General features: G+C 39.5%; 1 long non-coding RNA gene across 2 annotated transcripts; it reads right to left on the bottom strand.

Annotated features, from left to right (window-relative positions):
• Positions 1-7,725: 7,725 nt before the first annotated feature.
• On the bottom strand, positions 7,726-10,404 carry LOC111821631 (uncharacterized). Of its 2 annotated transcripts, none has more exons than XR_002824991.1 (3): positions 10,290-10,404; positions 7,978-8,221; positions 7,726-7,863 (listed from the first exon to the last, which is right to left on the bottom strand). It is a non-coding gene; the product is annotated as an uncharacterized LOC111821631 (long non-coding RNA). The 2 variants fall into 2 exon arrangements; XR_002824990.1 differs by having other exon boundaries at positions 7,800-7,906; positions 8,054-8,221.
• Positions 10,405-10,642: the final 238 nt, after the last annotated feature.

Below are 10,642 nucleotides of genomic sequence, written 5' to 3'. Positions count from 1 at the left end.
TTACTCAAAAAGAAGAACAAGGTGGGAGGCCTCACACTACCTGATTTTAGAACCTATTATACCACCATGGTAGTCAAAACAGCCTGGTACTTGTACAACAACAGATACATAGACCAATGGAACAGAATTGAGAATACAGACATAAATTCATCCATCTATGAACAGCTGATATTTGACAAATGCCCAACGTCTGAGAATTGGGGAAAAGACAGTCTCTTTAAAAAATTGTGCTGACATAACTGGATATCCATCTGCAAAAACTGAAACAAGACCCATACCTCACACCATGCACAAAAACTAACACAAAATGAATCAAAGACCTAAATATAAAATCAAAATTGGTAAAGATCATGGAAGAAAAACTAGAGACAACAATAGGAGCCCTAATACATGGCATAAACACAATACGAACCATAAGTAACAATGCACAAGCACCAGAAGAGAGACTAGATAACTGTGAGCTTCTAAAAATCAAACACTTGCGCTCATCAAAAGACTTCACCAAAAGAGTAAAAAGACAGCCTAGAGACTGGGAAGAAAATTTTGGCTACAACAAATCCGATCAGCATCTAATCTCTAAAATCTACAAGATACTGCAAAACCTCAACAATAAAAAGACAAATAACCCAATTAAAAAATGGGCAAAGGATATGAACAGGCACTTTGCCAAAGAAGACATTCAGGTAGCTAACAGACCCATGAAGAAATGGTCACGATCATTAGCCGTTAGAGAAATGCAAATCAAAACTACAATGAGATACCATCTCACCCCAATAAGGCTAGCATTAATCAAAAAAACACAAAATAATAAATGCTGGAGAGGTTGTGGAGAGACTGGAACACTTATACACTGTTGGTGGGAATGCAAAATGGTACAACCACTTTGGAAATCGATTTGGTGCTTCCTTAAAAAGCTAGAAATAGAAGTACTATATGATCCAGCTATCCGGCTCCTTGGAATATATCTTAGAGAAATAAGAGCTGTCACACGAGTAGACATATGCACACCCATGTTCATTGCAGCACTGTTCATGATAGCAAAAAGATGGAAACAACCTAAGTTCCCATCAACAAATTATGGTATAGTCACACCATGGAATACTACACAATGATAAAGAACAATGATGAATCCATGAAACATAACTTGGAGGAATCTGGACGGCATTATGCTGAATGAATTTAGTCAGTCACAGAAGGACAAATATTGTATAAGACCACTATTATAAGAACTCAAGAAAAGGTTTAAACACAGAATAAAACATTCTTTGATGGTTACTAGGGTGGGGAGGGAGGGAAAGGGTTATTCACTAACCAGATAGTGACAAGATTTATCTTAGGTGATGGGAAGGACAGCACACACTACAGGGGAAGTCAGCACAACTGGACTAAACCAAAGCTAAGAAGTTTCCTGAATACAATCAAATACTACAAGAGACAGAGTAGCACAAGCCGAGGTCTGGGGACCATGCTTTCAGGGGACATCTAGGTCAATTGGCATAACAAAGTTTATTATGAAAATGTTCTGCATCCTACTTTGGTGAGTGGCGTCTAGGGTCTTAAAGCTAGCGAGCAGCCATCTAAGATGCATCAATTGGTCCCAACTCACCTGGAGTAGAGGAGAATGAAGAACACCAAAGACACAAGGAAAATATTAGCCCAAGAGACAAAAGGGTCACATAAACCAGAAAGTCCATCAGCTTGAGACCAGAAGAACTGAATGGTGCCCGGCTACCACCAATGACCCCACTGACAGGAACACAACAGAGAGTCCCTGATGGAAGTGTGAGGTGCAGAACTCAAATTCTAGTAAAAAAAACTAGACTTAATGGTCTGACTGAGGCTGGAGGAATCCCAGAAAGCATAGTCACTGGACTCTCTGTCATGCCAGAACTAAAACAATTCCCGAGGCCAACTCTTCAGACAAAGATTGGACTGGACTGTAGGACATAAAATGATACTCATGAAGAGTGTGCTTCTTAGCTCAAGTAGATTCATGAGACTAAATGGGCAGCTTCTGTCCAGAGGTTAGATGAGAAGGCAGAGGGTTAGGAGCTGGTTGAATGAACATGGGAAATCAGGAGTGGAAAGGAGGAGTGTGCTGTCACAGTATAAGGAGAGTGATTAGGGTCACATAATAGTATATGTATAAATTTTTGTATGAGAAACTAACTTGAATTGTAAACTTTCACTTAAACTACAACAATTAAAAAAAAATTGATAACAAACATTACCAAGGATTCTGTATGGTCTGGTAAGGGAGGAGGGGCATGGGGAAGGGGATGACTCCATGAGTTACAGCATTGGGTGACACCAACCCTAGTGATGTCACTGACCCACAGTGTTAGTCATCTAGTGCTGTTGTAACAGAAATACCACAAGTGGATGGTTTTAACGAAGAGAAGTTTATTTCCTTACAGTCAAAGTATGCTAAAAGTCCAAATTCAGGGTGTCAGCTCCAGGGGAAGGCTTTTTCTCTCTGTTGGCCTTCTTCCCTTCGGTGTTCCCCTGGACTAGGAGCTTCTCTGTGCAGGGACTCCTGTCCAAAGGAAGCGCTCTGCTCCCGGCACTGCTTTCTTGATGCTATGAGTTCCCCCAACTCTCTGCTTGCTTCCCTTTCCTTTTATCTCTTGAGAGATAAAAGGTGGTACAGGCCACACTCCAGGGAAACTCCCTTTACATTGGATCAGGGATGTGACCTGGGTAAAGGTGGTGTTACAATCCCACCCTAATCCTCTTTAACATAAAATTACATTCACAAAATGGAGGCCAACCACACAATTCTGGGAATCACGGCCCAGCCAAATTGATACACACATTTTTGGGGGACATAATTCAAACCATGACACCCAGAGACTCTTCTAGGGTTTATGACTGTTCCTCGCAGTGTTGCTGACAGAAACTTACGGGAAGCTTTCATCAGCTCAGTCATGTTGTTCAAAATATGGGCACTATCACTTGTCTTCATATGTATCACCTGGTGCCCAGGTTGCAAACCCAGATTGCTTGGATTCAACCAGATCCACGTGTCCAGAATTTTTGTTTTAAATCCTTAGAATCCACATTTATCTTGAGGAATACTTCATTATAAAGCATTTGATTATACTCTAAATTAAAGAGAATAGTATAATAAACCCCAATATAGTCAACAGATTCAGCCATTACCAAGACTTTATCATATTTGATGCATTTTTTTAGCTTATTGATTTTTCTGAATTATTTTAAAATAAATCCCAGATTCTTTGTAATTTTACTGTTATCTCTTCAGTATGCATTTCCAAAGCCCATTTGGACATTGTCTTTTATAATCACAGAGTCATTGTTTCATCTAACAAAATTAACAGCAATTTTTCATTGTATTTAATATCCAGTCCATAATCAAACATCCCTAATTGTCACAAAAATATCTTTTTACAGTTTTTTGTTTTTTTTTTATTCAGATCAGGATGCAAACAAATGCACACATTTCCTTTGATTAACAAGTCTCTTAGATTTCTTTTACTTTAAAAAAGCACCTTTCCTTTCTTAAACACAGTTGACTTGTTGCATAAACCAGGCCAGTTGCCCTATAGAATGTCCCACATTCTAGACATTTATGTTTGCTTCTCAGTATTGTCATTGACCTTGCTCCCTTGTCCACTGAATTTTCTACAGCAGGCAGCTAGTGTTTAAGGCAAGATTAGTTCAGGTTTACTATTTTCCACCAAGAACACCTCATCGGGGATGCTGTGAGCTTCCAATTGTATCACATCAGAAAGCACAAGAAGTATCCCATTTTTATGGAAATATATATAGGTATATGTTTCCATTTGAATACCAACATTGCTAATAATAATTAGTTGACAGCATGAAATTTGTCTTTAGAATATATTCTACTAGAACATAGAGTAAAAATGTTTGTCTGAAATTCATTTAAAATATTTATTTTATCTGTATGACTATGAAACCAACTTGATCTACAGTCAGAATCACAGGTAAAGTTTTCTTTCAATTTGAAGGGATGTCTTTTGTTGACTTACTATTATTTTTCTGCTTACTAAAATATTTATTACAATCTAAACTATAATACATGTATCAGATAATCTTATGTCCATACCTGTGCCCTTCACCCTCCTTCTTCCTTCCCCTTCAAGTTAATCATCTTATTATTTTCTTGGTTTATCCTCTCAGTATTTATTTGAAATACATAAGAATTCAGATGAATAATTACCACATTAGAGGCCAACATCAAATATCCAGGTTCACCAGCCCCCTCCCCTGCAGGGAATGTGCAAGATTATAATCACAAGAGAAGGCCTGAGGTGGATGCCAACTGTGGGATCTGTTAAAGTGTGAGAAAAGGCCCTTAGCCAATATAACCTTTTCCAATATTTACTCCTTTGAGCTATCTCTGAAACATGACACTGCTTACCATTGAAGACAAGGATCTTAAAATCAGTAGAATTTTCTAAAATGCTGTCATTGAGAATGGCGTCTATATTATCATTTACTGAGACCTGAGGTGTCTCAGAATTGGTAACGTGTACTATTGCAAGAGATGATTTTAAAGTATATATCTCCCTGTGCCATGGGGATATTATTTTTGATTACAGGGTTTCTTAGCATAAAGCCCTGATCTCTCACCCAAGACAATATGTGTCTATCACACCATGTGCTTGCCATTTGTAATACTATCACCCCCCTCAGGGATCACACAGACAATGTGATAATAATGATGACAGTGATGATAATGCTCTGGGTAATGATGGAGATAACTGCTAATGAAGATGATGGACAGAAAGACAGAGTAGAGAAAAGACTAGAATACAGTCATGGTATGTACCTGCCATCATCAGAATTTAGTATGTAAATCAGTCCAAAGCAGTGGTTTTACATTTTTTTTCCCTTCCTTTTCTTAATCAGGACACCTTTGACGATCTGACAAAAATCACACATATAGGGTCGCTATGAGTCAGAATCCACTCGACGGCATGGGTGAGGCAAAGTATCTCTGAGGAGATAGGAACTTCCTAAACCTTCACCTTGTCCCCAGCCTCTGTGGTTTTCTCTCCCTGGTGGCCTCCAACATGAACCCTATTCCCTTCAGAGGCAGAAAGTTTTAACCCAGGATTCATGGCACCCCTGCGGTACATAGATGAAATTCAGGGATTTGTGAATTTGAATGGAAAAAATACATCTTTATTTTCACAACTAAAGATGTATTCTGTGGTAAATGCAGGGAATAAGCCACCGCAGTGTTAGCAGTGCCTGTGACAGTGTCTCCAACGGAAATTACAGATATTTTCATGTCACATTACGTAGAATAAGTAGTACTCACTCTCGTCACCACTTCAAGTTCATGGAGGTTTTCAGACTCACTGTAATATATTTTATTAAATGAATTTTAAAGATGTCCATATATATTTTGATAACTGCATTTCAAAATAGTTGGTTTCCCTTGTCATAGTATATATTCTACTTAGTGCATTTAAAACATTCTTCTGAGAAAGGTTCCTAGGATTCAACAGACAAAGGGGCTCCGGACAAACAAGGTTGAGACTGCCTGTGTAAGGAACCTGAGAGTCTCTACCTCAGAGATGTGATGGAGAACCTGGAGCTGAGATTCACCATGGAAGCCAACATTCTTTCTCTAGGTCCTACCCACACCTCTGCACCTCCTCATGGTTCTCAATCTGAATCCTGACTTCTCTTCCTTTTCCCTTTTCTCCTCCACCTCCTAGCTCTCCCCACCCCTTCCCACACTCTTGTTTTCTTCCTCTTCCCTTCCTTCACCTCCTCCCCCCAGCCCGTTAACTCTCCCTCTTGCACACACAGAGAGAGAGAGGATCTTCCATCTTTCTTCCAGGAGGTGGCAGCATCAGCTTTGAGGCCCAGGATCCCCAACAAAAGTTCCACCAGGAACATATCTTTTATGACAAGAGACCTCAGGTTGTTTGCTTTGTTTTGTTTTAACGATGGTCTACTAAAATAGCAGCATTCATTAACAAACACTTAACCTGCATTCCCATCTACATTTACTTAAAACTCTTGGGAAGGACTTGTGTTACACAATGAGAATGAATTTCATCGCAGGGCAGGGAAATGATATATTAGTTACCTGGCACAGTCCTATGACAAGTAAATGTTTGATTTGCTTTGACATATTATTGACTTCCTAAATCTTTGTGGATTAAAACACCAGGTTAAACATCTCAGAGTTAAACTTTAATCCAGAAAATAATAATTTCAAACACAAATAGGGTGCTTATTGTGTGTGAGTTTAAAAAAAAAAAAAAAGACAACAGTTGCTGTCGAGTCAATCCCAAGTCATGGCAACCCCATGAGTGTCACAGTAGAACTGTGCTCCATAGGGTTTTCAACAGTTGATTTTTAGGAGGTAGATCACCAGGCATTTCTTCCAAGGTCCCTCTGGGTGAACTCAACCTCCAAATTTTCGGTTAGCAGCCAGGGACTCCAAACAAAAACACTACTGGCCAAAAATATAAAAATATGTTCAATCTTCCCAGTAATTAGAAAGACACAAACTACCATAAGCTACAGTTTTAACCTAATATACCAACAATTTAAAAAGAGATGTTGTATATAAATTACTGTCCTAAACGTGGAGCATTTGAAAACACTCCTGCACTGTTGATGCAACTACTTATTTGTGTTACTTAGAAAAACATTTTGTTGTTATTATTATGTGAAGATGATCTGTTGACTCTAAGACTCAGTCTTCATCTTCCAGGTAAAGGGACCCTCTTGCACATATGTGTACAGAACAGATACAAGAGTGCAATGCTGTTTGTAGCAGCAAAGACCCAGAGAATAATGCCCATTAATATAAAATGGATAATACATTCTAGCAATCTAATGCAATGGAATGCTAAGAATTACTAAAAATGAATTATCTAAAATATAGGCACCAACATGAATTAGTATCACGGATATAATAATGAATGAAAAAATAGCAAGTCGCATACAAGTATGAGCAGAATGACCTAAATTAGATAAAGTCCAAAAACATACAAAATAAAATGTATTTTGTAGTTTCTTATATAAGTGCCAAAACTAATTGAAAAGTAAGTTAGCGACAAATCTAAAGTTCAGGTTCTGGTTACCAGGAGGAGGTGGAAACAGAGTAATGAACTCTGAAAGCGTAGCCCAGGGGCTTAAAGCTTCTCAACAAGACTCTTTCTTAAGCTGATTAGTCCAGGCAAGGGTATCCATGCCATTGTTTCTCTAACTGCATTTCATATTTCTCATGAATACTATTTTGTAACTTCAATATTTAATTTTTTAATGTAAACTAGCTGCTATATGACTTTAGGAGCTTGGGAAAAGCTATGATAGATACACACAGAGCAGTACTATTCATTCTGTGAGAGAGAGAAGGAAAGGGAAAGTGGCAGAAAGACAAGTTAGAAAAAGCAAATAAATAAAGTATAGGTGGTTTAAAAATACATAGTGAAAGAGTAGAGGCAGGGGAGAAAAAGGAAAGCAGGCTAAAACGCACACTAGTTGTTTCACCTGCTAAAACGCAGAGCCCTCCCTCACCCTGTGAAATGATTGTGACTCACGCCCACAGCAGCTGCGAAGACTCTGGGAGGTGACCACATCACATGGAGGTTGCTGATGGGGATGAGCAGCCTTAGAGAAAGGCCACCAGCCCTGCCTTCCCTGAGCAGCATGGACCCCACACTTCTCTGCCTGGCAGTCCTGTGTTTCCTGGGGGCAGGTCAGTCCTGTTGACCTTGTTGGACTCCAGGGTCAGGGCTTCCTCCTGGGGCTGTAATAACAGGCTCCTCCTGGGCTGTTCTCCAGCTTCTGTCTCCTTCCTCCCCAGGCTCCATGGACACTGAGGTCACCCAGACTCCAAGACAGCTGGTCATAACAACAAAGCAGAGAGCAACGATGGATTGTGTCCCTATAAGACAACACAATAGAGTTTATTGGTATCGTCAGAAGCTGGGAGAAGAGCTCAAGTTTTTGACTTACTTGCAGAATAAAGAAGCTCTTGATAAATCAGGATTGCCTGATGGGCGATTTTCAGCTCAATGTACCCAAAACTCACACTGTAGCATGAAGATCCAGTCCACGGAGCTCAAGGACTCAGGCATGTATTTCTGTGCCAGCAGTCCATCCACAGTGCTGCATGTCGGCTGTTCCTGGAACACAAACTCGTCCTGGCCCAGCTCAGGAAATAGGTGGGACATGAGGTTGGTGGGAAGTAACAGAAACCCTACTTGAAAGAGCACACACCAAAGAAAAATGCTGTGAATGAAACTCTAGGTGAGCAGAAAACCAAAACCAAACAAACCGGTTGCTGTTGTATTGATTACAACTCATGGCAACCCCACGTGTGTCAGAGTAGAACCTAGATGAAGGGCACGGGTACAGATACCCAGGGAAGGGGAAGGAAGTTGGAAGGGGCCTGAGTTAATATTATTTTTGAAAATGAAAAATATTTATATCCTTCTGGAGTCAAAACTATAATAAATATATACTCAGGCAAATCCGAATATATATTTGTTCTAATATATTAAGACATATTATTATATATATAACTTCCATGACTCTTTCCTTCACCCTATTTCTTCCTTCACCTTTTAGGCAACTATTTTTATTATTTTCTTGATTTATTCATTCAGTGTTTCCATTGAAAATATCAGTACACAGACTAAGAATTATCACACTAGAGGCAAAGATCAAGTATCAAGTTTCCCCAAGCCCCCTCCCTTGTGTGGGATGTGCAATATTATAATAATGAGAGAAGGCTTGGAGTGGGAGCACACTGTGGACTATGAAGAAGTATGAGAAAAGGTATTTAACCAATGAAACTGTTTCCAACATTGACTCCTTCACACTGTCTCTGAAATATGGCACTGCTTACTCATGAATTAAACCAGTCACCAGTTGCCACTGAGTTGATTCCAAGTCAAGATGTCCCCATGTGTGACAGAGTACAGCTGCGCTCCACAGGATTTTCAATGGCTGTGACCTTTTGCAAGCAAATCACCAGATCGTTCTGCCAACGCCCCTCTTGGTGGGTCTGAACCACCCAACTTTCTGTCAGTACCAAGTACTTTACCATTTACACCATTCAGGGACTCCTTACCAATTAATACAAACATCTTAAATTTAGCAGAATTTTCTAAAATTCTGTCAATGAGAAGAATGTCTGTATTACCATTTGTTGGGACCTGAGGTGTCTCAAATTAGTAACATTTACTATTGTAAAGTGTTTAGTATGTACTGTGTAGATCTTTCTATGATTCCCTTTTAGGGATATTATTTCGGATTACAGAGTTTGTTTGCATAAAGCCCTAATCTGTCATACAAGAGAGTATGTGTCTGTCACATCATGTGCCTGCCATTTGTATTCCAATAACACCCCTCAGGGACCACACAGACAATATGATGAGGAGGAGGAGGACAATGATATGGGTAATGATGGAAGTGACAATAACGAAGATGGTGGATAGAAAGACAGACTAGAGAAATCATATCATGGTCCAAGGACTAGGATACAATCTTGGTAAGTATCTGGCATTCTCATTAATTTAGGTGTGCAAATCAGACTGAGAAAGTGTTTTAATTTTTTTCTTTCCTTTTTTTTAAATCAGGTTATCTTTTACAAGCTGAGAAAAGCAGCCGTGTAGGCAAAGTATTTCTGAGGAGATAGGAACTTCCTAACGCTCCACGTCCACGGACTCCAGCAGGAAGCATATTTCTTTCTAAGGCAGGAAGTTTTATCCTGGGATCCATGGATGCATGGGGGACATAGATGGAATTCAGGGGTCTATGAATTATTTGAATGGGAAATATAACATCTTTATTTTTACTAATCTCTAACTGAAATACAACATTTCCTTCTGTAGTAAATATCGGGAATAAGCCACAGCAGTATTAGGTAGCACCTGTGACAAAATCACTAAGGGAAATTACAGATATTTTCATATCATTTTATGGTTGATATGAAAATCACAGATATTTCCGTATGACATTACATTAAATAAATATCACTTACTCTCATCACTACTAATAACCTCATGACAGTTTTCAGACTCACCATGATATATTTCATTAAATGAATTTTAAATATGTACATATATTAATATATCATAAATTTAAAAATATATTTTGATAACTTCATTTCAAAATAGTTGGTTTCCCTTGTCATAGAATATATTCTACTTAGTGCATTTAAAATATTCTCCTAAGAAGCATTCTTAGGATTCACCAGACTGACAAACGGCTCCAGGACAAACAAGGTTGAGATCGCCTGTGTAAGGAATGAGACCCTGTACCTCCGAGATGTGATGGAGAACGTAGAGCTGAGGTCCACCATGGAAGCAACCTTGTCAGCAAATATTCTTTCTCCAGGTCCTACCCACACCTCTGCACCTCCTCATGGTTCTCTCTCTGCATCCTGACCTCATTTCCTTTCCTCTCCTCTCCCGCTCCTGCTCATATCTCTCTTCCTGCCCCCACCCTCTTTCTTCCTCCTCCCCTTCCTCCCCCCTTCTCCCTCACCCTCTGACACACACACACACACACACACACACACACACACACACACACGTGCATCTTCTGCCTTTCTTCCAGGAGGGGACAGCAGCAGTCTAGCCCAACCAAGTTTCACCAAGAATATGTGTTTTAT

This window comes from Trichechus manatus, unplaced genomic scaffold, assembly GCF_000243295.1.
Source record: "Trichechus manatus latirostris isolate Lorelei unplaced genomic scaffold, TriManLat1.0 scaffold00093, whole genome shotgun sequence".
Lineage (NCBI taxonomy): Eukaryota > Metazoa > Chordata > Mammalia > Sirenia > Trichechidae > Trichechus > Trichechus manatus.
Note: the sequence above shows the minus strand (reverse complement) of the source record. Positions and strands in the feature narration are given on the sequence as shown.